The sequence below is a fragment of the Sturnus vulgaris genome, chromosome 32, assembly GCF_052056855.1.
Source record: "Sturnus vulgaris isolate bStuVul1 chromosome 32, bStuVul1.hap1, whole genome shotgun sequence".
NCBI classification, from domain to species: Eukaryota; Metazoa; Chordata; class Aves; order Passeriformes; family Sturnidae; genus Sturnus; species Sturnus vulgaris.
In genome coordinates, this window is record NC_142274.1 from 3,292,855 (window position 1) to 3,319,675 (window position 26,821).

Here is a 26,821-nt window from a genome sequence, read left to right on the forward strand (position 1 = left end):
CCGCTCGCAAGCGGCTTCGTTCTTCGCCTTCTGCCGTCCGGAGAGAGCTGAACTCCAGCGGTCAGTTTCAGCTCTGCCCAAAAGCGTGTTCTCAGTTCTGCGAGCAAGCACGCCCTCTTGCCTTGGCTCCGAGTGCAAAGTCACTAGCAAGCACTCACTCAGTGCAATGCACCCAGAAAGACGCTCTCGCTCGTCTTTCAAGGAGCAATTCCTAACAGCAGAAGCAGCAGAAACACAAAGTGGATGACGAGAAGGGAAAATGTAGAACACGTCTCTGTCCTGCCACATTTTCGTGTGCGATACTTCCCTCCGGGTCTTCGGTCCTTGCGAAGCTCTATGTACTGCGAGCGCTGCTACTTGCAGCTGAGAAGGACCGTGGGGCTAGCAGCGAATTCGGAGAGCGCTAAGCACGTAGTCAAGAAGCGAGACGTGTCCCTGCAATGCGGTGCTAAGAGCAGCTTCCTCGCGGCGGAGGCGAGCTCCGGCTACAAGTCATTCTCGTCCTGGCAACGGATCTCTGTGAAGGGCTTAGGCGAAAAGCTTTCGTTTTCCATTCGAAGTGCGTGAGAGGCAGACTGTTGCACGGAGCTCTGAGAACAAAGGTGAACGCCCTAGGCGGGCTTGGGCAGAAGCAGCGTTCTCTAGCTCTTGGCTGCCGGCACACTGCTGGCTATGTGGCGCCCCTGCAGCGTCTTCTGGCCGCCGGCAAGTGAAAGCGGAGCCAGGCGTAGACGTGGGCGAGGGCGGTGAACGAAGCGGCACAAGAGCCGTGTTTGTGTGCACCACGTTACAGGCTACTAGGAGAGGAAGGTGGTTGACTCTCGCTTTCCCTCGCAAGTGCCCTTAGCAGTCGTAAGGAGCTGAACTCCAGCGGTCAGTTTCAGCTCTGACCAAACAGCTTGTTCTCAGTTCTGCGAGCAAGCACGCCCTCTTGCCTTGGCTCCGAGTGCAAAGTTACTAGCGAGCACTCACTCGTGTGCTCTTCGCTGCACTGCGCCGCTCGCAAGCGGCTTCGTTCTTCGCCTTCTGCCGTCCGGAGAGAGCTGAACTCCAGGGGTCAGTTTCAGCTCTGCCCAAAAGCGTGTTCTCAGTTCTGCTGGCAAGCACGCCCCGTTGCCTTGGCTCCGAGTGCAAAGTCCCTAGCGAGCACTCACTCAGTGCAATGCACCCAGAAAGACGCTCTCGCTCGTCTTTCAAGGAGCGATTCCTAACAGCAAAGGGAGCAGATGTACAAACTGGATGACGAGGCAGGACAATGTAGAACACGTCTCTGTCCTCGTACATTTTCGTGTGAGATATGTCCCTCCGGGTCTTCGGTCCTTGCGAAGCTCTATGTACTGCGAGCGCTGCTACTTGCAGCTGAGAAGGACCGTGGGGCTAGCATCGAATTCGGAGAGCGCTAAGCACGTAGTCAAGAAGCGAGACGTGTCCCTGCAATGCGGTGCTAAGAGCAGCTTCCTCGCGGCGGGGGCGAGCTCCGGCTACAAGACATTCTCCTCCTGGCAACGGATCTCTGTGAAGGGCGTAGGCGAAAAGCTTTCGTTTTCCATTCGAACTGCGAGAGAGGCAGACTGTTGCACGGAGCTCTGAGAACAAAGGTGAACGCCCTAGGCGGGCTTGGGCAGAAGCAGCGTTCTCGAGCTCTTGGCTGCCGGCACACTGCTGGCTATGTGGCGCCCCTGCAGCGGCTTCTGGCCGCCGGGAAGTGAAAGCGGCTCCAGGCGAAGGGGAGGGAGAGGGCGGTGAACGAAGCGGCACAAGTGCCGTGCTTGTGTGCACCACGTTACAGGCTAATAGGAGAGGAAGGTGGTTGACTCTCGCTTTCCTTCGCAAGTGCCCTTAGCAGTAGGAAGGAGCTGAACTCCAGCGGTCAGTTTCAGCTTTGCCCAATAGCGTGTTCTCAGTTCAGCTGGCAAGCACGCCCTGTTGCCTTGGCTCCGAGTGCATAGTCACTAGCGAGCACTCACTCGTGTGCTCTTCGCTGCACTGCGCCGCTCGCAAGCGGCTTCGTTCTTCGCCTTCTGCCGTCCGGAGAGAGCTGAACTCCAGCGGTCAGTTTCAGCTCTGCCCAAAAGCGTGTTCTCAGTTCTGCGAGCAAGCACGCCCTCTTGCCTTGGCTCCGAGTGCAAAGTCACTAGCAAGCACTCACTCAGTGCAATGCACCCAGAAAGACGCTCTCGCTCGTCTTTCAAGGAGCAATTCCTAACAGCAGAAGCAGCAGAAACACAAAGTGGATGACGAGAAGGGACAATGTAGAACACGTCTCTGTCCTGCCACATTTTCGTGTGCGATACTTCCCTCCGGGTCTTCGGTCCTTGCGAAGCTCTATGTACTGCGAGCGCTGCTACTTGCAGCTGAGAAGGACCGTGGGGCTAGCAGCGAATTCGGAGAGCGCTAAGCACGTAGTCAAGAAGCGAGACGTGTCCCTGCAATGCGGTGCTAAGAGCAGCTTCCTCGCGGCGGAGGCGAGCTCCGGCTACAAGTCATTCTCGTCCTGGCAACGGATCTCTGTGAAGGGCTTAGGCGAAAAGCTTTCGTTTTCCATTCGAAGTGCGTGAGAGGCAGACTGTTGCACGGAGCTCTGAGAACAAAGGTGAACGCCCTAGGCGGGCTTGGGCAGAAGCAGCGTTCTCTAGCTCTTGGCTGCCGGCACACTGCTGGCTATGTGGCGCCCCTGCAGCGTCTTCTGGCAGCCGGCAAGTGAAAGCGGAGCCAGGCGTAGGCGTGGGCGAGGGCGGTGAACGAAGCGGCACAAGAGCCGTGTTTGTGTGCACCACGTTACAGGCTACTAGGAGAGGAAGGTGGTTGACTCTCACTTTCCCTCGCAAGTGCCCTTAGCAGTCGTAAGGAGCTGAACTCCAGCGGTCAGTTTCAGCTCTGCCCAAACAGCTTGTTCTCAGTTCTGCGAGCAAGCACGCCCTCTTGCCTTGGCTCCGAGTGCAAAGTTACTAGCGAGCAATCACTCGTGTGCTCTTCGCTGCACTGCGCCGCTCGCAAGCGGCTTCGTTCTTCGCCTTCTGCCGTCCGGAGAGAGCTGAACTCCAGCGGTCAGTTTCAGCTCTGCCCAAAAGCGTGTTCTCAGTTCTGCTGGCGAGCACGCCCCGTTGCCTTGGCTCCGAGTGCAAAGACCCTAGCGAGCACTCACTCAGTGCAATGCACCCAGAAAGACGCTCTCGCTCGTCTTTCAAGGAGCGATTCCTAACAGCAAAGGAAGCAGATGTACAAACTGGATGACGAGAAAGGACAATGTAGAACACGTCTCTGTCCTCGTACATTTTCGTGTGAGATATGTCCCTCCGGGTCTTCGGTCCTTGCGAAGCTCTATGTACTGCGAGCGCTGCTACTTGCAGCTGAGAAGGACCGTGGGGCTAGCATCGAATTCGGAGAGCGCTAAGCACGTAGTCAAGAAGCGAGACGTGTCCCTGCAATGCGGTGCTAAGAGCAGCTTCCTCGCGGCGGGGGCGAGCTCCGGCTACAAGACATTCTCCTCCTAGCAACGGATCTCTGTGAAGGGCGTAGGCGAAAAGCTTTCGTTTTCCATTCGAACTGCGAGAGAGGCAGACTGTTGCACGGAGCTCTGAGAACAAAGGTGCATGTCCTAGGCGGGCTTGGGCAGAAGCAGCGTTCTCGAGCTCTTGGCTGCCGGCACACTGCTGGCTATGCGGCGCCCCTGCAGCGGCTTCTGGCCGCCGGGAAGTGAAAGCGGCTCCAGGCGAAGGGGAGGGAGAGGGCGGTGAACGAAGCGGCACAAGTGCCGTGCTTGTGTGCACCACGTTACAGGCTAATAGGAGAGGAAGGTGGTTGACTCTCGCTTTCCTTCGCAAGTGCCCTTAGCAGTAGGAAGGAGCTGAACTCCAGCGGTCAGTTTCAGCTTTGCCCAATAGCGTGTTCTCAGTTCAGCTGGCAAGCACGCCCTGTTGCCTTGGCTCCGAGTGCATAGTCACTAGCGAGCACTCACTCGTGTGCTCTTCGCTGCACTGCGCCGCTCGCAAGCGGCTTCGTTCTTCGCCTTCTGCCGTCCGGAGAGAGCTGAACTCCAGCGGTCAGTTTCAGCTCTGCCCAAAAGCGTGTTCTCAGTTCTGCGAGCAAGCACGCCCTCTTGCCTTGGCTCCGAGTGCAAAGACCCTAGCGAGCACTCACTCAGTGCAGTGCACCCAGAAAGACGCTCTCGCTCGTCTTTCAAGGAGCGATTCCTAACTGCAAAGGAAGCAGATGTACAAACTGGATGACGAGAAAGGACAATGTAGAACACGTCTCTGTCCTCGTACATTTTCGTGTGCGATATGTCCCTCCGGGTCTTCGGTCCTTGCGAAGCTCTATGTACTGCGAGCGCTGCTACTTGCAGCTGAGAAGGACCGTGGGGCTAGCAGCGAATTCGGAGAGCGCTAAGCACGTAGTCAAGAAGCGAGACGTGTCCCTGCAATGCGGTGCTAAGAGCAGCTTCCTCGCGGCGGGGGCGAGCTCAAGCTACAGGTCATTCTCGTCCTGGCAACGGATCTCTGTGAAGGGCGTAGGCGAAAAGCTTTCGTTTTCCGTTTGAACTGCGAGAGAGGCAGACTGTTGCACGGAGCTCTGAGAACAAAGGTGCACGCCCTAGGCGGGCTTGGGCAGAAGCAGCGTTCTCTAGCTCTTGGCTGCCGGCACACTACTGGCGGTGGGGCGCCCCTGCGGCGGCTTCTGGCCGCCGGGAAGTGAAAGCGGCGCCAGGCGAGGGCGAGGGAGAGGGCGGTGAACGAAGCGGCACAAGAGCCGTGCTTGTGTGCACAACGTTACAGGCTACTAGGAGAGGAAGGTGGTTGACTCTCGCTTTCCTTCGCAAGTGCCATTAGCAGTCGTAAGGAGCTGAACTCCAGCTGTCAGTTTCAGCTCTGCCCAAAAGCGTGTTCTCAGTTCTGCGAGCAAGCACGCCCTCTTGCCTTGGCTCCGAGTGCAAAGTCACTAGCAAGCACTCACTCAGTGCAATGCACCCAGAAAGACGCTCTCGCTCGTCTTTCAAGGAGCAATTCCTAACAGCAGAAGCAGCAGAAACACAAAGTGGATGACGAGAAGGGAAAATGTAGAACACGTCTCTGTCCTGCCACATTTTCGTGTGCGATACTTCCCTCCGGGTCTTCGGTCCTTGCGAAGCTCTATGTACTGCGAGCGCTGCTACTTGCAGCTGAGAAGGACCGTGGGGCTAGCAGCGAATTCGGAGAGGGCTAAGCACGTAGTCAAGAAGCGAGACGTGTCCCTGCAATGCGGTGCTAAGAGCAGCCTCCTCGCGGCGGAGGCGAGCTCCGGCTACAAGTCATTCTCGTCCTGGCAACGGATCTCTGTGAAGGGCTTAGGCGAAAAGCTTTCGTTTTCCATTCGAAGTGCGTGAGAGGCAGACTGTTGCACGGAGCTCTGAGAACAAAGGTGAACGCCCTAGGCGGGCTTGGGCAGAAGCAGCGTTCTCTAGCTCTTGGCTGCCGGCACACTGCTGGCTGGGTGGCGCCCCTGCAGAGGCTTCTAGCCGCCGGCAAGTGAAAGCGGCGCCAGGCGAGGGCGAGGGAGAGGGCGGTGAACGAAGCGGCACAAGAGCCGTGCTTGTGTGCCCCACGTTACAGGCTACTAGGAGAGGAAGGTGGTTGACTCTCGCTTTCCTTCGCAAGTGCCCTTAGCAGTAGGAAGGCGCTGAACTCCAGCGGTCAGTTTCAGCTCTGCCCAAAAGCGTGTTCTCAGTTCTGCGAGCAAGCACGCCCTCTTGCCTTGGCTCAGAGTGCAAAGTCACTAGCAAGCACTCACTCAGTGCAATGCACCCAGAAAGACGCTCTCGCTCGTCTTTCAAGGAGCAATTCCTAACAGCAGAAGCAGCAGAAACACAAAGTGGATGACGAGAAGGGACAATGTAGAACACGTCTCTGTCCTCGTACATTTTCGTGTACGATACATCCCTCCGGGTCTTCGGTCCTTGCGAAGATCTATGTACTGCGAACGCAGCTACTTGCAGCTGAGAAGGACCGTGGGGCTAGCAGCGAATTCGGAGAGCGCTAAGCACGTAGTCAAGAAGCGAGACGTGTCCCTGCAATGCGGTGCTAAGAGCAGCTTCCTCGCGGCGGGGGCGAGCTCCGGCTACAGGTCATTCTCCTCCTGGCAACGGATCTCTGTGAAGGGCGTAGGCGAAAAGCTTTCGTTTTCCATTCGAACTGCGAGAGAGGCAGACTGTTGCACGGAGCTCTGTGAACAAAGGGGCACGCCCTAGGCGGGCTTGGGCAGAAGCAGCGTTCTCGAGCTCTTGGCTGCCGGCACACTGCTGCCTATATGGCGCCCCTGCAGCCGGCCTCTGGCCGCCGGCAAGTGAAAGCGGAGCCAGTCGTGGGCGAGGGCGGTGAACGAAGCGGCACAAGCGCCGTGCTTGTGCGCACCACGTTAGAGGCTACTAGGAGAGGAAGGTGGTTGACTCTCGTTTGCCATCCCACGTGCCCTTAGCAGTCGGAAGGAGCAAGCTGAAGCACTGCTGCTTGTGCTGCTCCTTGGTTCCCTTGCAGCCAGCTGGGAAAGCATTGGCGGTCGCTTCTAGGCGCCGAGTTGCCCACAGCACCACGGTAAGTGCCTCGGAGAAGGGAAATCCAGAGTGCAGCGAGGAGCTGGACGTGGCTTACGTGCAGTTCCTAAGGAGAAGGTGAACCTAGGCACTGCCTCTTCAATCTGGCCGCCTCTGCTCTGGTAGCAACTTTTGCAAGTCGGCAGAGGGAGCCGCGAGTATGTAGAACGGAGGGCAGCGAGACGCCGTGTGTTATGCGCCCTTTCAGGGCTGCCTCCAGGGGGCTACTTTAAGAACGGCTTCTTCTTCCTCGCGTCCTTCTCGCTTCGCTCTAGCTGCATGGAGTACAACACCGCGAAGGAGTGAGGACGGGGTCTGCCCCAGCTTTTGCCCGGGCGTGCAAAGGCTGTGTGCTGCTTTTCCAAGCAGCAAGAGCACTGAGAAGTGAAAGCGATTATGAAGGAGCTCTTTGGCTGCTCGTGTGCTCTTCGCTGCACTGCGCCGCTCGCAAGCGGCTTCGTTCTTCGCCTTCTGCCGTCCGGAGAGAGCTGAACTCCAGCGGTCAGTTTCAGCTCTGCCCAAAAGCGTGTTCTCAGTTCTGCGAGCAAGCACGCCCTCTTGCCTTGGCTCCGAGTGCAAAGTCACTAGCAAGCACTCACTCAGTGCAATGCACCCAGAAAGACGCTCTCGCTCGTCTTTCAAGGAGCAATTCCTAACAGCAGAAGCAGCAGAAACACAAAGTGGATGACGAGAAGGGAAAATGTAGAACACGTCTCTGTCCTGCCACATTTTCGTGTGCGATACTTCCCTCCGGGTCTTCGGTCCTTGCGAAGCTCTATGTACTGCGAGCGCTGCTACTTGCAGCTGAGAAGGACCGTGGGGCTAGCAGCGAATTCGGAGAGCGCTAAGCACGTAGTCAAGAAGCGAGACGTGTCCCTGCAATGCGGTGCTAAGAGCAGCTTCCTCGCGGCGGAGGCGAGCTCCGGCTACAAGTCATTCTCGTCCTGGCAACGGATCTCTGTGAAGGGCTTAGGCGAAAAGCTTTCGTTTTCCATTCGAAGTGCGTGAGAGGCAGACTGTTGCACGGAGCTCTGAGAACAAAGGTGAACGCCCTAGGCGGGCTTGGGCAGAAGCAGCGTTCTCTAGCTCTTGGCTGCCGGCACACTGCTGGCTATGTGGCGCCCCTGCAGCGTCTTCTGGCCGCCGGCAAGTGAAAGCGGAGCCAGGCGTAGACGTGGGCGAGGGCGGTGAACGAAGCGGCACAAGAGCCGTGTTTGTGTGCACCACGTTACAGGCTACTAGGAGAGGAAGGTGGTTGACTCTCGCTTTCCCTCGCAAGTGCCCTTAGCAGTCGTAAGGAGCTGAACTCCAGCGGTCAGTTTCAGCTCTGACCAAACAGCTTGTTCTCAGTTCTGCGAGCAAGCACGCCCTCTTGCCTTGGCTCCGAGTGCAAAGTTACTAGCGAGCAATCACTCGTGTGCTCTTCGCTGCACTGCGCCGCTCGCAAGCGGCTTCGTTCTTCGCCTTCTGCCGTCCGGAGAGAGCTGAACTCCAGGGGTCAGTTTCAGCTCTGCCCAAAAGCGTGTTCTCAGTTCTGCTGGCAAGCACGCCCCGTTGCCTTGGCTCCGAGTGCAAAGTCCCTAGCGAGCACTCACTCAGTGCAATGCACCCAGAAAGACGCTCTCGCTCGTCTTTCAAGGAGCGATTCCTAACAGCAAAGGGAGCAGATGTACAAACTGGATGACGAGGCAGGACAATGTAGAACACGTCTCTGTCCTCGTACATTTTCGTGTGAGATATGTCCCTCCGGGTCTTCGGTCCTTGCGAAGCTCTATGTACTGCGAGCGCTGCTACTTGCAGCTGAGAAGGACCGTGGGGCTAGCATCGAATTCGGAGAGCGCTAAGCACGTAGTCAAGAAGCGAGACGTGTCCCTGCAATGCGGTGCTAAGAGCAGCTTCCTCGCGGCGGGGGCGAGCTCAGGCTACAGGTCATTCTCGTCCTGGCAACGGATCTCTGTGAAGGGCGTAGGCGAAAAGCTTTCGTTTTCCGTTTGAACTGCGAGAGAGGCAGACTGTTGCACGGAGCTCTGAGAACAAAGGTGCACGCCCTAGGCGGGCTTGGGCAGAAGCAGCGTTCTCTAGCTCTTGGCTGCCGGCACACTACTGGCGGTGGGGCGCCCCTGCGGCGGCTTCTGGCCGCCGGGAAGTGAAAGCGGCGCCAGGCGAGGGCGAGGGAGAGGGCGGTGAACGAAGCGGCACAAGAGCCGTGCTTGTGTGCACAACGTTACAGGCTACTAGGAGAGGAAGGTGGTTGACTCTCGCTTTCCTTCGCAAGTGCCATTAGCAGTCGTAAGGAGCTGAACTCCAGCTGTCAGTTTCAGCTCTGCCCAAAAGCGTGTTCTCAGTTCTGCGAGCAAGCACGCCCTCTTGCCTTGGCTCCGAGTGCAAAGTCACTAGCAAGCACTCACTCAGTGCAATGCACCCAGAAAGACGCTCTCGCTCGTCTTTCAAGGAGCAATTCCTAACAGCAGAAGCAGCAGAAACACAAAGTGGATGACGAGAAGGGAAAATGTAGAACACGTCTCTGTCCTGCCACATTTTCGTGTGCGATACTTCCCTCCGGGTCTTCGGTCCTTGCGAAGCTCTATGTACTGCGAGCGCTGCTACTTGCAGCTGAGAAGGACCGTGGGGCTAGCAGCGAATTCGGAGAGCGCTAAGCACGTAGTCAAGAAGCGAGACGTGTCCCTGCAATGCGGTGCTAAGAGCAGCTTCCTCGCGGCGGGGGCGAGCTCCGGCTACAAGTCATTCTCGTCCTGGCAACGGATCTCTGTGAAGGGCTTAGGCGAAAAGCTTTCGTTTTCCATTCGAAGTGCGTGAGAGGCAGACTGTTGCACGGAGCTCTGAGAACAAAGGTGAACGCCCTAGGCGGGCTTGGGCAGAAGCAGCGTTCTCTAGCTCTTGGCTGCCGGCACACTGCTGGCTATGTGGCGCCCCTGCAGCGTCTTCTGGCCGCCGGCAAGTGAAAGCGGAGCCAGGCGTAGACGTGGGCGAGGGCGGTGAACGAAGCGGCACAAGAGCCGTGCTTGTGTGCCCCACGTTACAGGCTACTAGGAGAGGAAGGTGGTTGACTCTCGCTTTCCTTCGCAAGTGCCCTTAGCAGTAGGAAGGCGCTGAACTCCAGCAGTCAGTTTCAGCTCTGCCCAAAAGCGTGTTCTCAGTTCTGCGAGCAAGCACGCCCTCTTGCCTTGGCTCAGAGTGCAAAGTCACTAGCAAGCACTCACTCAGTGCAATGCACCCAGAAAGACGCTCTCGCTCGTCTTTCAAGGAGCAATTCCTAACAGCAGAAGCAGCAGAAACACAAAGTGGATGACGAGAAGGGACAATGTAGAACACGTCTCTGTCCTCGTACATTTTCGTGTACGATACATCCCTCCGGGTCTTCGGTCCTTGCGAAGATCTATGTACTGCGAACGCAGCTACTTGCAGCTGAGAAGGACCGTGGGGCTAGCAGCGAATTCGGAGAGCGCTAAGCACGTAGTCAAGAAGCGAGACGTGTCCCTGCAATGCGGTGCTAAGAGCAGCTTCCTCGCGGCGGGGGCGAGCTCCGGCTACAGGTCATTCTCCTCCTGGCAACGGATCTCTGTGAAGGGCGTAGGCGAAAAGCTTTCGTTTTCCATTCGAACTGCGAGAGAGGCAGACTGTTGCACGGAGCTCTGTGAACAAAGGGGCACGCCCTAGGCGGGCTTGGGCAGAAGCAGCGTTCTCGAGCTCTTGGCTGCCGGCACACTGCTGCCTATATGGCGCCCCTGCAGCCGGCCTCTGGCCGCCGGCAAGTGAAAGCGGAGCCAGTCGTGGGCGAGGGCGAGGGCGGTGAACGAAGCGGCACAAGCGCCGTGCTTGTGCGCACCACGTTAGAGGCTACTAGGAGAGGAAGGTGGTTGACTCTCGCTTGCCATCCCACGTGCCCTTAGCAGTCGGAAGGAGCAAGCTGAAGCACTGCTGCTTGTGCTGCTCCTTGGTTCCCTTGCAGCCAGCTGGGAAAGCATTGGCGGTCGCTTCTAGGCGCCGAGTTGCCCACAGCACCACGGTAAGTGCCTCGGAGAAGGGAAATCCAGAGTGCAGCGAGGAGCTGGACGTGGCTTACGTGCAGTTCCTAAAGAGAAGGTGAACCTAGGCACTGCCTCTTCAATCTGGCCGCCTCTGCTCTGGTAGCAACTTTTGCAAGTCGGCAGAGGGAGCCGCGAGTATGTAGAACGGAGGGCAGCGAGACGCCGTGTGTTATGCGCCCTTTCAGGGCTGCCTCCAGGGGGCTACTTTAAGAACGGCTTCTTCTTCCTCGCGTCCTTCTCGCTTCGCTCTAGCTGCATGGAGTACAACACCGCGAAGGAGTGAGGACGGGGTCTGCCCCAGCTTTTGCCCGGGCGTGCAAAGGCTGTGTGCTGCTTTTCCAAGCAGCAAGAGCACTGAGAAGTGAAAGCGATTATGAAGGAGCTCTTTGGCTGCTCGTGTGCTCTTCGCTGCACTGCGCCGCTCGCAAGCGGCTTCGTTCTTCGCCTTCTGCCGTCCGGAGAGAGCTGAACTCCAGCGGTCAGTTTCAGCTCTGCCCAAAAGCGTGTTCTCAGTTCTGCGAGCAAGCACGCCCTCTTGCCTTGGCTCCGAGTGCAAAGTCACTAGCGAGCACTCACTCAGTGCAATGCACCCAGAAAGACGCTCTCGCTCGTCTTTCAAGGAGCAATTCCTAACAGCAGAAGCAGCAGAAACACAAAGTGGATGACGAGAAGGGAAAATGTAGAACACGTCTCTGTCCTGCCACATTTTCGTGTGCGATACTTCCCTCCGGGTCTTCGGTCCTTGCGAAGCTCTATGTACTGCGAGCGCTGCTACTTGCAGCTGAGAAGGACCGTGGGGCTAGCAGCGAATTCGGAGAGCGCTAAGCACGTAGTCAAGAAGCGAGACGTGTCCCTGCAATGCGGTGCTAAGAGCAGCTTCCTCGCGGCGGAGGCGAGCTCCGGCTACAAGTCATTCTCGTCCTGGCAACGGATCTCTGTGAAGGGCTTAGGCGAAAAGCTTTCGTTTTCCATTCGAAGTGCGTGAGAGGCAGACTGTTGCACGGAGCTCTGAGAACAAAGGTGAACGCCCTAGGCGGGCTTGGGCAGAAGCAGCGTTCTCTAGCTCTTGGCTGCCGGCACACTGCTGGCTATGTGGCGCCCCTGCAGCGTCTTCTGGCCGCCGGCAAGTGAAAGCGGAGCCAGGCGTAGGCGTGGGCGAGGGCGGTGAACGAAGCGGCACAAGAGCCGTGTTTGTGTGCACCACGTTACAGGCTACTAGGAGAGGAAGGTGGTTGACTCTCACTTTCCCTCGCAAGTGCCCTTAGCAGTCGTAAGGAGCTGAACTCCAGCGGTCAGTTTCAGCTCTGACCAAACAGCTTGTTCTCAGTTCTGCGAGCAAGCACGCCCTCTTGCCTTGGCTCCGAGTGCAAAGTTACTAGCGAGCAATCACTCGTGTGCTCTTCGCTGCACTGCGCCGCTCGCAAGCGGCTTCGTTCTTCGCCTTCTGCCGTCCGGAGAGAGCTGAACTCCAGCGGTCAGTTTCAGCTCTGCCCAAAAGCGTGTTCTCAGTTCTGCTGGCAAGCACGCCCCGTTGCCTTGGCTCCGAGTGCAAAGACCCTAGCGAGCACTCACTCAGTGCAGTGCACCCAGAAAGACGCTCTCGCTCGTCTTTCAAGGAGCGATTCCTAACAGCAAAGGAAGCAGATGTACAAACTGGATGACGAGGCAGGACAATGTAGAACACGTCTCTGTCCTCGTACATTTTCGTGTGAGATATGTCCCTCCGGGTCTTCGGTCCTTGCGAAGCTCTATGTACTGCGAGCGCTGCTACTTGCAGCTGAGAAGGACCGTGGGGCTAGCATCGAATTCGGAGAGCGCTAAGCACGTAGTCAAGAAGCGAGACGTGTCCCTGCAATGCGGTGCTAAGAGCAGCTTCCTCGCGGCGGGGGCGAGCTCCGGCTACAAGACATTCTCCTCCTAGCAACGGATCTCTGTGAAGGGCGTAGGCGAAAAGCTTTCGTTTTCCATTCGAACTGCGAGAGAGGCAGACTGTTGCACGGAGCTCTGAGAACAAAGGTGAACGCCTTAGGCGGGCTTGGGCAGAAGCAGCGTTCTCGAGCTCTTGGCTGCCGGCACACTGCTGGCTATGTGGCGCCCCTGCAGCGGCTTCTGGCCGCCGGGAAGTGAAAGCGGCTCCAGGCGAAGGGGAGGGAGAGGGCGGTGAACGAAGCGGCACAAGTGCCGTGCTTGTGTGCACCACGTTACAGGCTAATAGGAGAGGAAGGTGGTTGACTCTCGCTTTCCTTCGCAAGTGCCCTTAGCAGTAGGAAGGAGCTGAACTCCAGCGGTCAGTTTCAGCTTTGCCCAATAGCGTGTTCTCAGTTCAGCTGGCAAGCACGCCCTGTTGCCTTGGCTCCGAGTGCATAGTCACTAGCGAGCACTCACTCGTGTGCTCTTCGCTGCACTGCGCCGCTCGCAAGCGGCTTCGTTCTTCGCCTTCTGCCGTCCGGAGAGAGCTGAACTCCAGCGGTCAGTTTCAGCTCTGCCCAAAAGCGTGTTCTCAGTTCTGCGAGCAAGCACGCCCTCTTGCCTTGGCTCCGAGTGCAAAGACCCTAGCGAGCACTCACTCAGTGCAGTGCACCCAGAAAGACGCTCTCGCTCGTCTTTCAAGGAGCGATTCCTAACTGCAAAGGAAGCAGATGTACAAACTGGATGACGAGAAAGGACAATGTAGAACACGTCTCTGTCCTCGTACATTTTCGTGTGCGATATGTCCCTCCGGGTCTTCGGTCCTTGTGAAGATCTATGTACTGCGAGAGCTGCTACTTGCAGCTGAGAAGGACCGTGGAGCTAGCATCGAATTCGGAGAGCGCTAAGCACGTAGTCAAGAAGCGAGACGTGTCCCTGCAATGCGGTGCTAAGAGCAGCTTCCTCGCGGCGGGGGCGAGCTCAGGCTACAGGTCATTCTCGTCCTGGCAACGGATCTCTGTGAAGGGCGTAGGCGAAAAGCTTTCGTTTTCCGTTTGAACTGCGAGAGAGGCAGACTGTTGCACGGAGCTCTGAGAACAAAGGTGCACGCCCTAGGCGGGCTTGGGCAGAAGCAGCGTTCTCTAGCTCTTGGCTGCCGGCACACTACTGGCGGTGGGGCGCCCCTGCGGCGGCTTCTGGCCGCCGGGAAGTGAAAGCGGCGCCAGGCGAGGGCGAGGGAGAGGGCGGTGAACGAAGCGGCACAAGAGCCGTGCTTGTGTGCACAACGTTACAGGCTACTAGGAGAGGAAGGTGGTTGACTCTCGCTTTCCTTCGCAAGTGCCATTAGCAGTCGTAAGGAGCTGAACTCCAGCTGTCAGTTTCAGCTCTGCCCAAAAGCGTGTTCTCAGTTCTGCGAGCAAGCACGCCCTCTTGCCTTGGCTCCGAGTGCAAAGTCACTAGCAAGCACTCACTCAGTGCAATGCACCCAGAAAGACGCTCTCGCTCGTCTTTCAAGGAGCAATTCCTAACAGCAGAAGCAGCAGAAACACAAAGTGGATGACGAGAAGGGAAAATGTAGAACACGTCTCTGTCCTGCCACATTTTCGTGTGCGATACTTCCCTCCGGGTCTTCGGTCCTTGCGAAGCTCTATGTACTGCGAGCGCTGCTACTTGCAGCTGAGAAGGACCGTGGGGCTAGCAGCGAATTCGGAGAGCGCTAAGCACGTAGTCAAGAAGCGAGACGTGTCCCTGCAATGCGGTGCTAAGAGCAGCTTCCTCGCGGCGGAGGCGAGCTCCGGCTACAAGTCATTCTCGTCCTGGCAACGGATCTCTGTGAAGGGCTTAGGCGAAAAGCTTTCGTTTTCCATTCGAAGTGCGTGAGAGGCAGACTGTTGCACGGAGCTCTGAGAACAAAGGTGAACGCCCTAGGCGGGCTTGGGCAGAAGCAGCGTTCTCTAGCTCTTGGTTGCCGGCACACTGCTGGCTATGTGGCGCCCCTGCAGCGTCTTCTGGCCGCCGGCAAGTGAAAGCGGAGCCAGGCGTAGACGTGGGCGAGGGCGGTGAACGAAGCGGCACAAGAGCCGTGCTTGTGTGCCCCACGTTACAGGCTACTAGGAGAGGAAGGTGGTTGACTCTCGCTTTCCTTCGCAAGTGCCCTTAGCAGTAGGAAGGCGCTGAACTCCAGCGGTCAGTTTCAGCTCTGCCCAAAAGCGTGTTCTCAGTTCTGCGAGCAAGCACGCCCTCTTGCCTTGGCTCAGAGTGCAAAGTCACTAGCAAGCACTCACTCAGTGCAATGCACCCAGAAAGACGCTCTCGCTCGTCTTTCAAGGAGCAATTCCTAACAGCAGAAGCAGCAGAAACACAAAGTGGATGACGAGAAGGGACAATGTAGAACACGTCTCTGTCCTCGTACATTTTCGTGTACGATACATCCCTCCGGGTCTTCGGTCCTTGCGAAGATCTATGTACTGCGAACGCAGCTACTTGCAGCTGAGAAGGACCGTGGGGCTAGCAGCGAATTCGGAGAGCGCTAAGCACGTAGTCAAGAAGCGAGACGTGTCCCTGCAATGCGGTGCTAAGAGCAGCTTCCTCGCGGCGGGGGCGAGCTCCGGCTACAGGTCATTCTCCTCCTGGCAACGGATCTCTGTGAAGGGCGTAGGCGAAAAGCTTTCGTTTTCCATTCGAACTGCGAGAGAGGCAGACTGTTGCACGGAGCTCTGTGAACAAAGGGGCACGCCCTAGGCGGGCTTGGGCAGAAGCAGCGTTCTCGAGCTCTTGGCTGCCGGCACACTGCTGCCTATATGGCGCCCCTGCAGCCGGCCTCTGGCCGCCGGCAAGTGAAAGCGGAGCCAGTCGTGGGCGAGGGCGGTGAACGAAGCGGCACAAGCGCCGTGCTTGTGCGCACCACGTTAGAGGCTACTAGGAGAGGAAGGTGGTTGACTCTCGCTTGCCATCCCACGTGCCCTTAGCAGTCGGAAGGAGCAAGCTGAAGCACTGCTGCTTGTGCTGCTCCTTGGTTCCCTTGCAGCCAGCTGGGAAAGCATTGGCGGTCGCTTCTAGGCGCCGAGTTGCCCACAGCACCACGGTAAGTGCCTCGGAGAAGGGAAATCCAGAGTGCAGCGAGGAGCTGGACGTGGCTTACGTGCAGTTCCTAAGGAGAAGGTGAACCTAGGCACTGCCTCTTCAATCTGGCCGCCTCTGCTCTGGTAGCAACTTTTGCAAGTCGGCAGAGGGAGCCGCGAGTATGTAGAACGGAGGGCAGCGAGACGCCGTGTGTTATGCGCCCTTTCAGGGCTGCCTCCAGGGGGCTACTTTAAGAACGGCTTCTTCTTCCTCGCGTCCTTCTCGCTTCGCTCTAGCTGCATGGAGTACAACACCGCGAAGGAGTGAGGACGGGGTCTGCCCCAGCTTTTGCCCGGGCGTGCAAAGGCTGTGTGCTGCTTTTCCAAGCAGCAAGAGCACTGAGAAGTGAAAGCGATTATGAAGGAGCTCTTTGGCTGCTCGTGTGCTCTTCGCTGCACTGCGCCGCTCGCAAGCGGCTTCGTTCTTCGCCTTCTGCCGTCCGGAGAGAGCTGAACTCCAGCGGTCAGTTTCAGCTCTGCCCAAAAGCGTGTTCTCAGTTCTGCGAGCAAGCACGCCCTCTTGCCTTGGCTCCGAGTGCAAAGTCACTAGCAAGCACTCACTCAGTGCAATGCACCCAGAAAGACGCTCTCGCTCGTCTTTCAAGGAGCAATTCCTAACAGCAGAAGCAGCAGAAACACAAAGTGGATGACGAGAAGGGAAAATGTAGAACACGTCTCTGTCCTGCCACATTTTCGTGTGCGATACTTCCCTCCGGGTCTTCGGTCCTTGCGAAGCTCTATGTACTGCGAGCGCTGCTACTTGCAGCTGAGAAGGACCGTGGGGCTAGCAGCGAATTCGGAGAGCGCTAAGCACGTAGTCAAGAAGCGAGACGTGTCCCTGCAATGCGGTGCTAAGAGCAGCTTCCTCGCGGCGGAGGCGAGCTCCGGCTACAAGTCATTCTCGTCCTGGCAACGGATCTCTGTGAAGGGCTTAGGCGAAAAGCTTTCGTTTTCCATTCGAAGTGCGTGAGAGGCAGACTGTTGCACGGAGCTCTGAGAACAAAGGTGAACGCCCTAGGCGGGCTTGGGCAGAAGCAGCGTTCTCTAGCTCTTGGCTGCCGGCACACTGCTGGCTATGTGGCGCCCCTGCAGCGTCTTCTGGCCGCCGGCAAGTGAAAGCGGAGCCAGGCGTAGACGTGGGCGAGGGCGGTGAACGAAGCGGCACAAGAGCCGTGTTTGTGTGCACCACGTTACAGGCTACTAGGAGAGGAAGGTGGTTGACTCTCGCTTTCCCTCGCAAGTGCCCTTAGCAGTCGTAAGGAGCTGAACTCCAGCGGTCAGTTTCAGCTCTGACCAAACAGCTTGTTCTCAGTTCTGCGAGCAAGCACGCCCTCTTGCCTTGGCTCCGAGTGCAAAGTTACTAGCGAGCACTCACTCGTGTGCTCTTCGCTGCACTGCGCCGCTCGCAAGCGGCTTCGTTCTTCGCCTTCTGCCGTCCGGAGAGAGCTGAACTCCAGGGGTCAGTTTCAGCTCTGCCCAAAAGCGTGTTCTCAGTTCTGCTGGCAAGCACGCCCCGTTGCCTTGGCTCCGAGTGCAAAGTCCCTAGCGAGCACTCACTCAGTGCAATGCACCCAGAAAGACGCTCTCGCTCGTCTTTCAAGGAGCGATTCCTAACAGCAAAGGGAGCAGATGTACAAACTGGATGACGAGGCAGGACAATGTAGAACACGTCTCTGTCCTCGTACATTTTCGTGTGAGATATGTCCCTCCGGGTCTTCGGTCCTTGCGAAGCTCTATGTACTGCGAGCGCTGCTACTTGCAGCTGAGAAGGACCGTGGGGCTAGCATCGAATTCGGAGAGCGCTAAGCACGTAGTCAAGAAGCGAGACGTGTCCCTGCAATGCGGTGCTAAGAGCAGCTTCCTCGCGGCGGGGGCGAGCTCCGGCTACAAGACATTCTCCTCCTGGCAACGGATCTCTGTGAAGGGCGTAGGCGAAAAGCTTTCGTTTTCCATTCGAACTGCGAGAGAGGCAGACTGTTGCACGGAGCTCTGAGAACAAAGGTGAACGCCCTAGGCGGGCTTGGGCAGAAGCAGCGTTCTCTAGCTCTTGGCTGCCGGCACACTGCTGGCTATGTGGCGCCCCTGCAGCGGCTTCTGGCCGCCGGGAAGTGAAAGCGGCTCCAGGCGAAGGGGAGGGAGAGGGCGGTGAACGAAGCGGCACAAGTGCCGTGCTTGTGTGCACCACGTTACAGGCTAATAGGAGAGGAAGGTGGTTGACTCTCGCTTTCCTTCGCAAGTGCCCTTAGCAGTAGGAAGGAGCTGAACTCCAGCGGTCAGTTTCAGCTTTGCCCAATAGCGTGTTCTCAGTTCAGCTGGCAAGCACGCCCTGTTGCCTTGGCTCCGAGTGCATAGTCACTAGCGAGCACTCACTCGTGTGCTCTTCGCTGCACTGCGCCGCTCGCAAGCGGCTTCGTTCTTCGCCTTCTGCCGTCCGGAGAGAGCTGAACTCCAGCGGTCAGTTTCAGCTCTGCCCAAAAGCGTGTTCTCAGTTCTGCGAGCAAGCACGCCCTCTTGCCTTGGCTCCGAGTGCAAAGACCCTAGCGAGCACTCACTCAGTGCAGTGCACCCAGAAAGACGCTCTCGCTCGTCTTTCAAGGAGCGATTCCTAACTGCAAAGGAAGCAGATGTACAAACTGGATGACGAGAAAGGACAATGTAGAACACGTCTCTGTCCTCGTACATTTTCGTGTGCGATATGTCCCTCCGGGTCTTCGGTCCTTGTGAAGATCTATGTACTGCGAGAGCTGCTACTTGCAGCTGAGAAGGACCGTGGAGCTAGCATCGAATTCGGAGAGCGCTAAGCACGTAGTCAAGAAGCGAGACGTGTCCCTGCAATGCGGTGCTAAGAGCAGCTTCCTCGCGGCGGGGGCGAGCTCAGGCTACAGGTCATTCTCGTCCTGGCAACGGATCTCTGTGAAGGGCGTAGGCGAAAAGCTTTCGTTTTCCGTTTGAACTGCGAGAGAGGCAGACTGTTGCACGGAGCTCTGAGAACAAAGGTGCACGCCCTAGGCGGGCTTGGGCAGAAGCAGCGTTCTCTAGCTCTTGGCTGCCGGCACACTACTGGCGGTGGGGCGCCCCTGCGGCGGCTTCTGGCCGCCGGGAAGTGAAAGCGGCGCCAGGCGAGGGCGAGGGAGAGGGCGGTGAACGAAGCGGCACAAGAGCCGTGCTTGTGTGCACAACGTTACAGGCTACTAGGAGAGGAAGGTGGTTGACTCTCGCTTTCCTTCGCAAGTGCCATTAGCAGTCGTAAGGAGCTGAACTCCAGCTGTCAGTTTCAGCTCTGCCCAAAAGCGTGTTCTCAGTTCTGCGAGCAAGCACGCCCTCTTGCCTTGGCTCCGAGTGCAAAGTCACTAGCAAGCACTCACTCAGTGCAATGCACCCAGAAAGACGCTCTCGCTCGTCTTTCAAGGAGCAATTCCTAACAGCAGAAGCAGCAGAAACACAAAGTGGATGACGAGAAGGGAAAATGTAGAACACGTCTCTGTCCTGCCACATTTTCGTGTGCGATACTTCCCTCCGGGTCTTCGGTCCTTGCGAAGCTCTATGTACTGCGAGCGCTGCTACTTGCAGCTGAGAAGGACCGTGGGGCTAGCAGCGAATTCGGAGAGCGCTAAGCACGTAGTCAAGAAGCGAGACGTGTCCCTGCAATGCGGTGCTAAGAGCAGCTTCCTCGCGGCGGGGGCGAGCTCCGGCTACAAGTCATTCTCGTCCTGGCAACGGATCTCTGTGAAGGGCTTAGGCGAAAAGCTTTCGTTTTCCATTCGAAGTGCGTGAGAGGCAGACTGTTGCACGGAGCTCTGAGAACAAAGGTGAACGCCCTAGGCGGGCTTGGGCAGAAGCAGCGTTCTCTAGCTCTTGGCTGCCGGCACACTGCTGGCTATGTGGCGCCCCTGCAGCGTCTTCTGGCCGCCGGCAAGTGAAAGCGGAGCCAGGCGTAGACGTGGGCGAGGGCGGTGAACGAAGCGGCACAAGAGCCGTGCTTGTGTGCCCCACGTTACAGGCTACTAGGAGAGGAAGGTGGTTGACTCTCGCTTTCCTTCGCAAGTGCCCTTAGCAGTAGGAAGGCGCTGAACTCCAGCAGTCAGTTTCAGCTCTGCCCAAAAGCGTGTTCTCAGTTCTGCGAGCAAGCACGCCCTCTTGCCTTGGCTCAGAGTGCAAAGTCACTAGCAAGCACTCACTCAGTGCAATGCACCCAGAAAGACGCTCTCGCTCGTCTTTCAAGGAGCAATTCCTAACAGCAGAAGCAGCAGAAACACAAAGTGGATGACGAGAAGGGACAATGTAGAACACGTCTCTGTCCTCGTACATTTTCGTGTACGATACATCCCTCCGGGTCTTCGGTCCTTGCGAAGATCTATGTACTGCGAACGCAGCTACTTGCAGCTGAGAAGGACCGTGGGGCTAGCAGCGAATTCGGAGAGCGCTAAGCACGTAGTCAAGAAGCGAGACGTGTCCCTGCAATGCGGTGCTAAGAGCAGCTTCCTCGCGGCGGGGGCGAGCTCCGGCTACAGGTCATTCTCCTCCTGGCAACGGATCTCTGTGAAGGGCGTAGGCGAAAAGCTTTCGTTTTCCATTCGAACTGCGAGAGAGGCAGACTGTTGCACGGAGCTCTGTGAACAAAGGGGCACGCCCTAGGCGGGCTTGGGCAGAAGCAGCGTTCTCGAGCTCTTGGCTGCCGGCACACTGCTGCCTATATGGCGCCCCTGCAGCCGGCCTCTGGCCGCCGGCAAGTGAAAGCGGAGCCAGTCGTGGGCGAGGGCGAGGGCGGTGAACGAAGCGGCACAAGCGCCGTGCTTGTGCGCACCACGTTAGAGGCTACTAGGAGAGGAAGGTGGTTGACTCTCGCTTGCCATCCCACGTGCCCTTAGCAGTCGGAAGGAGCAAGCTGAAGCACTGCTGCTTGTGCTGCTCCTTGGTTCCCTTGCAGCCAGCTGGGAAAGCATTGGCGGTCGCTTCTAGGCGCCGAGTTGCCCACAGCACCACGGTAAGTGCCTCGGAGAAGGGAAATCCAGAGTGCAGCGAGGAGCTGGACGTGGCTTACGTGCAGTTCCTAAAGAGAAGGTGAACCTAGGCACTGCCTCTTCAATCTGGCCGCCTCTGCTCTGGTAGCAACTTTTGCAAGTCGGCAGAGGGAGCCGCGAGTATGTAGAACGGAGGGCAGCGAGACGCCGTGTGTTATGCGCCCTTTCAGGGCTGCCTCCAGGGGGCTACTTTAAGAACGGCTTCTTCTTCCTCGCGTCCTTCTCGCTTCGCTCTAGCTGCATGGAGTACAACACCGCGAAGGAGTGAGGACGGGGTCTGCCCCAGCTTTTGCCCGGGCGTGCAAAGGCTGTGTGCTGCTTTTCCAAGCAGCAAGAGCACTGAGAAGTGAAAGCGATTATGAAGGAGCTCTTTGGCTGCTCGTGTGCTCTTCGCTGCACTGCGCCGCTCGCAAGCGGCTTCGTTCTTCGCCTTCTGCCGTCCGGAGAGAGCTGAACTCCAGCGGTCAGTTTCAGCTCTGCCCAAAAGCGTGTTCTCAGTTCTGCGAGCAAGCACGCCCTCTTGCCTTGGCTCCGAGTGCAAAGTCACTAGCGAGCACTCACTCAGTGCAATGCACCCAGAAAGACGCTCTCGCTCGTCTTTCAAGGAGCAATTCCTAACAGCAGAAGCAGCAGAAACACAAAGTGGATGACGAGAAGGGAAAATGTAGAACACGTCTCTGTCCTGCCACATTTTCGTGTGCGATACTTCCCTCCGGGTCTTCGGTCCTTGCGAAGCTCTATGTACTGCGAGCGCTGCTACTTGCAGCTGAGAAGGACCGTGGGGCTAGCAGCGAATTCGGAGAGCGCTAAGCACGTAGTCAAGAAGCGAGACGTGTCCCTGCAATGCGGTGCTAAGAGCAGCTTCCTCGCGGCGGAGGCGAGCTCCGGCTACAAGTCATTCTCGTCCTGGCAACGGATCTCTGTGAAGGGCTTAGGCGAAAAGCTTTCGTTTTCCATTCGAAGTGCGTGAGAGGCAGACTGTTGCACGGAGCTCTGAGAACAAAGGTGAACGCCCTAGGCGGGCTTGGGCAGAAGCAGCGTTCTCTAGCTCTTGGCTGCCGGCACACTGCTGGCTATGTGGCGCCCCTGCAGCGTCTTCTGGCCGCCGGCAAGTGAAAGCGGAGCCAGGCGTAGGCGTGGGCGAGGGCGGTGAACGAAGCGGCACAAGAGCCGTGTTTGTGTGCACCACGTTACAGGCTACTAGGAGAGGAAGGTGGTTGACTCTCGCTTTCCCTCGCAAGTGCCCTTAGCAGTCGTAAGGAGCTGAACTCCAGCGGTCAGTTTCAGCTCTGCCCAAACAGCTTGTTCTCAGTTCTGCGAGCAAGCACGCCCTCTTGCCTTGGCTCCGAGTGCAAAGTTACTAGCGAGCAATCACTCGTGTGCTCTTCGCTGCACTGCGCCGCTCGCAAGCGGCTTCGTTCTTCGCCTTCTGCCGTCCGGAGAGAGCTGAACTCCAGCGGTCAGTTTCAGCTCTGCCCAAAAGCGTGTTCTCAGTTCTGCTGGCAAGCACGCCCCGTTGCCTTGGCTCCGAGTGCAAAGACCCTAGCGAGCACTCACTCAGTGCAGTGCACCCAGAAAGACGCTCTCGCTCGTCTTTCAAGGAGCGATTCCTAACAGCAAAGGAAGCAGATGTACAAACTGGATGACGAGGCAGGACAATGTAGAACACGTCTCTGTCCTCGTACATTTTCGTGTGAGATATGTCCCTCCGGGTCTTCGGTCCTTGCGAAGCTCTATGTACTGCGAGCGCTGCTACTTGCAGCTGAGAAGGACCGTGGGGCTAGCATCGAATTCGGAGAGCGCTAAGCACGTAGTCAAGAAGCGAGACGTGTCCCTGCAATGCGGTGCTAAGAGCAGCTTCCTCGCGGCGGGGGCGAGCTCCGGCTACAAGACATTCTCCTCCTAGCAACGGATCTCTGTGAAGGGCGTAGGCGAAAAGCTTTCGTTTTCCATTCGAACTGCGAGAGAGGCAGACTGTTGCACGGAGCTCTGAGAACAAAGGTGAACGCCTTAGGCGGGCTTGGGCAGAAGCAGCGTTCTCGAGCTCTTGGCTGCCGGCACACTGCTGGCTATGTGGCGCCCCTGCAGCGGCTTCTGGCCGCCGGGAAGTGAAAGCGGCTCCAGGCGAAGGGGAGGGAGAGGGCGGTGAACGAAGCGGCACAAGTGCCGTGCTTGTGTGCACCACGTTACAGGCTAATAGGAGAGGAAGGTGGTTGACTCTCGCTTTCCTTCGCAAGTGCCCTTAGCAGTAGGAAGGAGCTGAACTCCAGCGGTCAGTTTCAGCTTTGCCCAATAGCGTGTTCTCAGTTCAGCTGGCAAGCACGCCCTGTTGCCTTGGCTCCGAGTGCATAGTCACTAGCGAGCACTCACTCGTGTGCTCTTCGCTGCACTGCGCCGCTCGCAAGCGGCTTCGTTCTTCGCCTTCTGCCGTCCGGAGAGAGCTGAACTCCAGCGGTCAGTTTCAGCTCTGCCCAAAAGCGTGTTCTCAGTTCTGCGAGCAAGCACGCCCTCTTGCCTTGGCTCCGAGTGCAAAGACCCTAGCGAGCACTCACTCAGTGCAGTGCACCCAGAAAGACGCTCTCGCTCGTCTTTCAAGGAGCGATTCCTAACAGCAAAGGAAGCAGATGTACAAACTGGATGACGAGAAAGGACAATGTAGAACACGTCTCTGTCCTCGTACATTTTCGTGTGCGATATGTCCCTCCGGGTCTTCGGTCCTTGTGAAGATCTATGTACTGCGAGAGCTGCTACTTGCAGCTGAGAAGGACCGTGGAGCTAGCATCGAATTCGGAGAGCGCTAAGCACGTAGTCAAGAAGCGAGACGTGTCCCTGCAATGCGGTGCTAAGAGCAGCTTCCTCGCGGCGGGGGCGAGCTCAGGCTACAGGTCATTCTCGTCCTGGCAACGGATCTCTGTGAAGGGCGTAGGCGAAAAGCTTTCGTTTTCCGTTTGAACTGCGAGAGAGGCAGACTGTTGCACGGAGCTCTGAGAACAAAGGTGCACGCCCTAGGCGGGCTTGGGCAGAAGCAGCGTTCTCTAGCTCTTGGCTGCCGGCACACTACTGGCGGTGGGGCGCCCCTGCGGCGGCTTCTGGCCGCCGGGAAGTGAAAGCGGCGCCAGGCGAGGGCGAGGGAGAGGGCGGTGAACGAAGCGGCACAAGAGCCGTGCTTGTGTGCACAACGTTACAGGCTACTAGGAGAGGAAGGTGGTTGACTCTCGCTTTCCTTCGCAAGTGCCATTAGCAGTCGTAAGGAGCTGAACTCCAGCTGTCAGTTTCAGCTCTGCCCAAAAGCGTGTTCTCAGTTCTGCGAGCAAGCACGCCCTCTTGCCTTGGCTCCGAGTGCAAAGTCACTAGCGAGCACTCACTCAGTGCAATGCACCCAGAAAGACGCTCTCGCTCGTCTTTCAAGGAGCAATTCCTAACAGCAGAAGCAGCAGAAACACAAAGTGGATGACGAGAAGGGAAAATGTAGAACACGTCTCTGTCCTGCCACATTTTCGTGTGCGATACTTCCCTCCGGGTCTTCGGTCCTTGCGAAGCTCTATGTACTGCGAGCGCTGCTACTTGCAGCTGAGAAGGACCGTGGGGCTAGCAGCGAATTCGGAGAGCGCTAAGCACGTAGTCAAGAAGCGAGACGTGTCCCTGCAATGCGGTGCTAAGAGCAGCTTCCTCGCGGCGGGGGCGAGCTCCGGCTACAAGTCATTCTCGTCCTGGCAACGGATCTCTGTGAAGGGCTTAGGCGAAAAGCTTTCGTTTTCCATTCGAAGTGCGTGAGAGGCAGACTGTTGCACGGAGCTCTGAGAACAAAGGTGAACGCCCTAGGCGGGCTTGGGCAGAAGCAGCGTTCTCTAGCTCTTGGCTGCCGGCACACTGCTGGCTATGTGGCGCCCCTGCAGCGTCTTCTGGCCGCCGGCAAGTGAAAGCGGAGCCAGGCGTAGACGTGGGCGAGGGCGGTGAACGAAGCGGCACAAGAGCCGTGCTTGTGTGCCCCACGTTACAGGCTACTAGGAGAGGAAGGTGGTTGACTCTCGCTTTCCTTCGCAAGTGCCCTTAGCAGTAGGAAGGCGCTGAACTCCAGCGGTCAGTTTCAGCTCTGCCCAAAAGCGTGTTCTCAGTTCTGCGAGCAAGCACGCCCTCTTGCCTTGGCTCAGAGTGCAAAGTCACTAGCGAGCACTCACTCAGTGCAATGCACCCAGAAAGACGCTCTCGCTCGTCTTTCAAGGAGCAATTCCTAACAGCAGAAGCAGCAGAAACACAAAGTGGATGACGAGAAGGGACAATGTAGAACACGTCTCTGTCCTCGTACATTTTCGTGTACGATACATCCCTCCGGGTCTTCGGTCCTTGCGAAGATCTATGTACTGCGAACGCAGCTACTTGCAGCTGAGAAGGACCGTGGGGCTAGCAGCGAATTCGGAGAGCGCTAAGCACGTAGTCAAGAAGCGAGACGTGTCCCTGCAATGCGGTGCTAAGAGCAGCTTCCTCGCGGCGGGGGCGAGCTCCGGCTACAGGTCATTCTCCTCCTGGCAACGGATCTCTGTGAAGGGCGTAGGCGAAAAGCTTTCGTTTTCCATTCGAACTGCGAGAGAGGCAGACTGTTGCACGGAGCTCTGTGAACAAAGGGGCACGCCCTAGGCGGGCTTGGGCAGAAGCAGCGTTCTCGAGCTCTTGGCTGCCGGCACACTGCTGCCTATATGGCGCCCCTGCAGCCGGCCTCTGGCCGCCGGCAAGTGAAAGCGGAGCCAGTCGTGGTCGAGGGCGAGGGCGGTGAACGAAGCGGCACAAGCGCCGTGCTTGTGCGCACCACGTTAGAGGCTACTAGGAGAGGAAGGTGGTTGACTCTCGCTTGCCATCCCACGTGCCCTTAGCAGTCGGAAGGAGCAAGCTGAAGCACTGCTGCTTGTGCTGCTCCTTGGTTCCCTTGCAGCCAGCTGGGAAAGCATTGGCGGTCGCTTCTAGGCGCCGAGTTGCCCACAGCACCACGGTAAGTGCCTCGGAGAAGGGAAATCCAGAGTGCAGCGAGGAGCTGGACGTGGCTTACGTGCAGTTCCTAAAGAGAAGGTGAACCTAGGCACTGCCTCTTCAATCTGGCCGCCTCTGCTCTGGTAGCAACTTTTGCAAGTCGGCAGAGGGAGCCGCGAGTATGTAGAACGGAGGGCAGCGAGACGCCGTGTGTTATGCGCCCTTTCAGGGCTGCCTCCAGGGGGCTACTTTAAGAACGGCTTCTTCTTCCTCGCGTCCTTCTCGCTTCGCTCTAGCTGCATGGAGTACAACACCGCGAAGGAGTGAGGACGGGGTCTGCCCCAGCTTTTGCCCGGGCGTGCAAAGGCTGTGTGCTGCTTTTCCAAGCAGCAAGAGCACTGAGAAGTGAAAGCGATTATGAAGGAGCTCTTTGGCTGCTCGTGTGCTCTTCGCTGCACTGCGCCGCTCGCAAGCGGCTTCGTTCTTCGCCTTCTGCCGTCCGGAGAGAGCTGAACTCCAGCGGTCAGTTTCAGCTCTGCCCAAAAGCGTGTTCTCAGTTCTGCGAGCAAGCACGCCCTCTTGCCTTGGCTCCGAGTGCAAAGTCACTAGCGAGCACTCACTCAGTGCAATGCACCCAGAAAGACGCTCTCGCTCGTCTTTCAAGGAGCAATTCCTAACAGCAGAAGCAGCAGAAACACAAAGTGGATGACGAGAAGGGAAAATGTAGAACACGTCTCTGTCCTGCCACATTTTCGTGTGCGATACTTCCCTCCGGGTCTTCGGTCCTTGCGAAGCTCTATGTACTGCGAGCGCTGCTACTTGCAGCTGAGAAGGACCGTGGGGCTAGCAGCGAATTCGGAGAGCGCTAAGCACGTAGTCAAGAAGCGAGACGTGTCCCTGCAATGCGGTGCTAAGAGCAGCTTCCTCGCGGCGGAGGCGAGCTCCGGCTACAAGTCATTCTCGTCCTGGCAACGGATCTCTGTGAAGGGCTTAGGCGAAAAGCTTTCGTTTTCCATTCGAAGTGCGTGAGAGGCAGACTGTTGCACGGAGCTCTGAGAACAAAGGTGAACGCCCTAGGCGGGCTTGGGCAGAAGCAGCGTTCTCTAGCTCTTGGCTGCCGGCACACTGCTGGCTATGTGGCGCCCCTGCAGCGTCTTCTGGCCGCCGGCAAGTGAAAGCGGAGCCAGGCGTAGG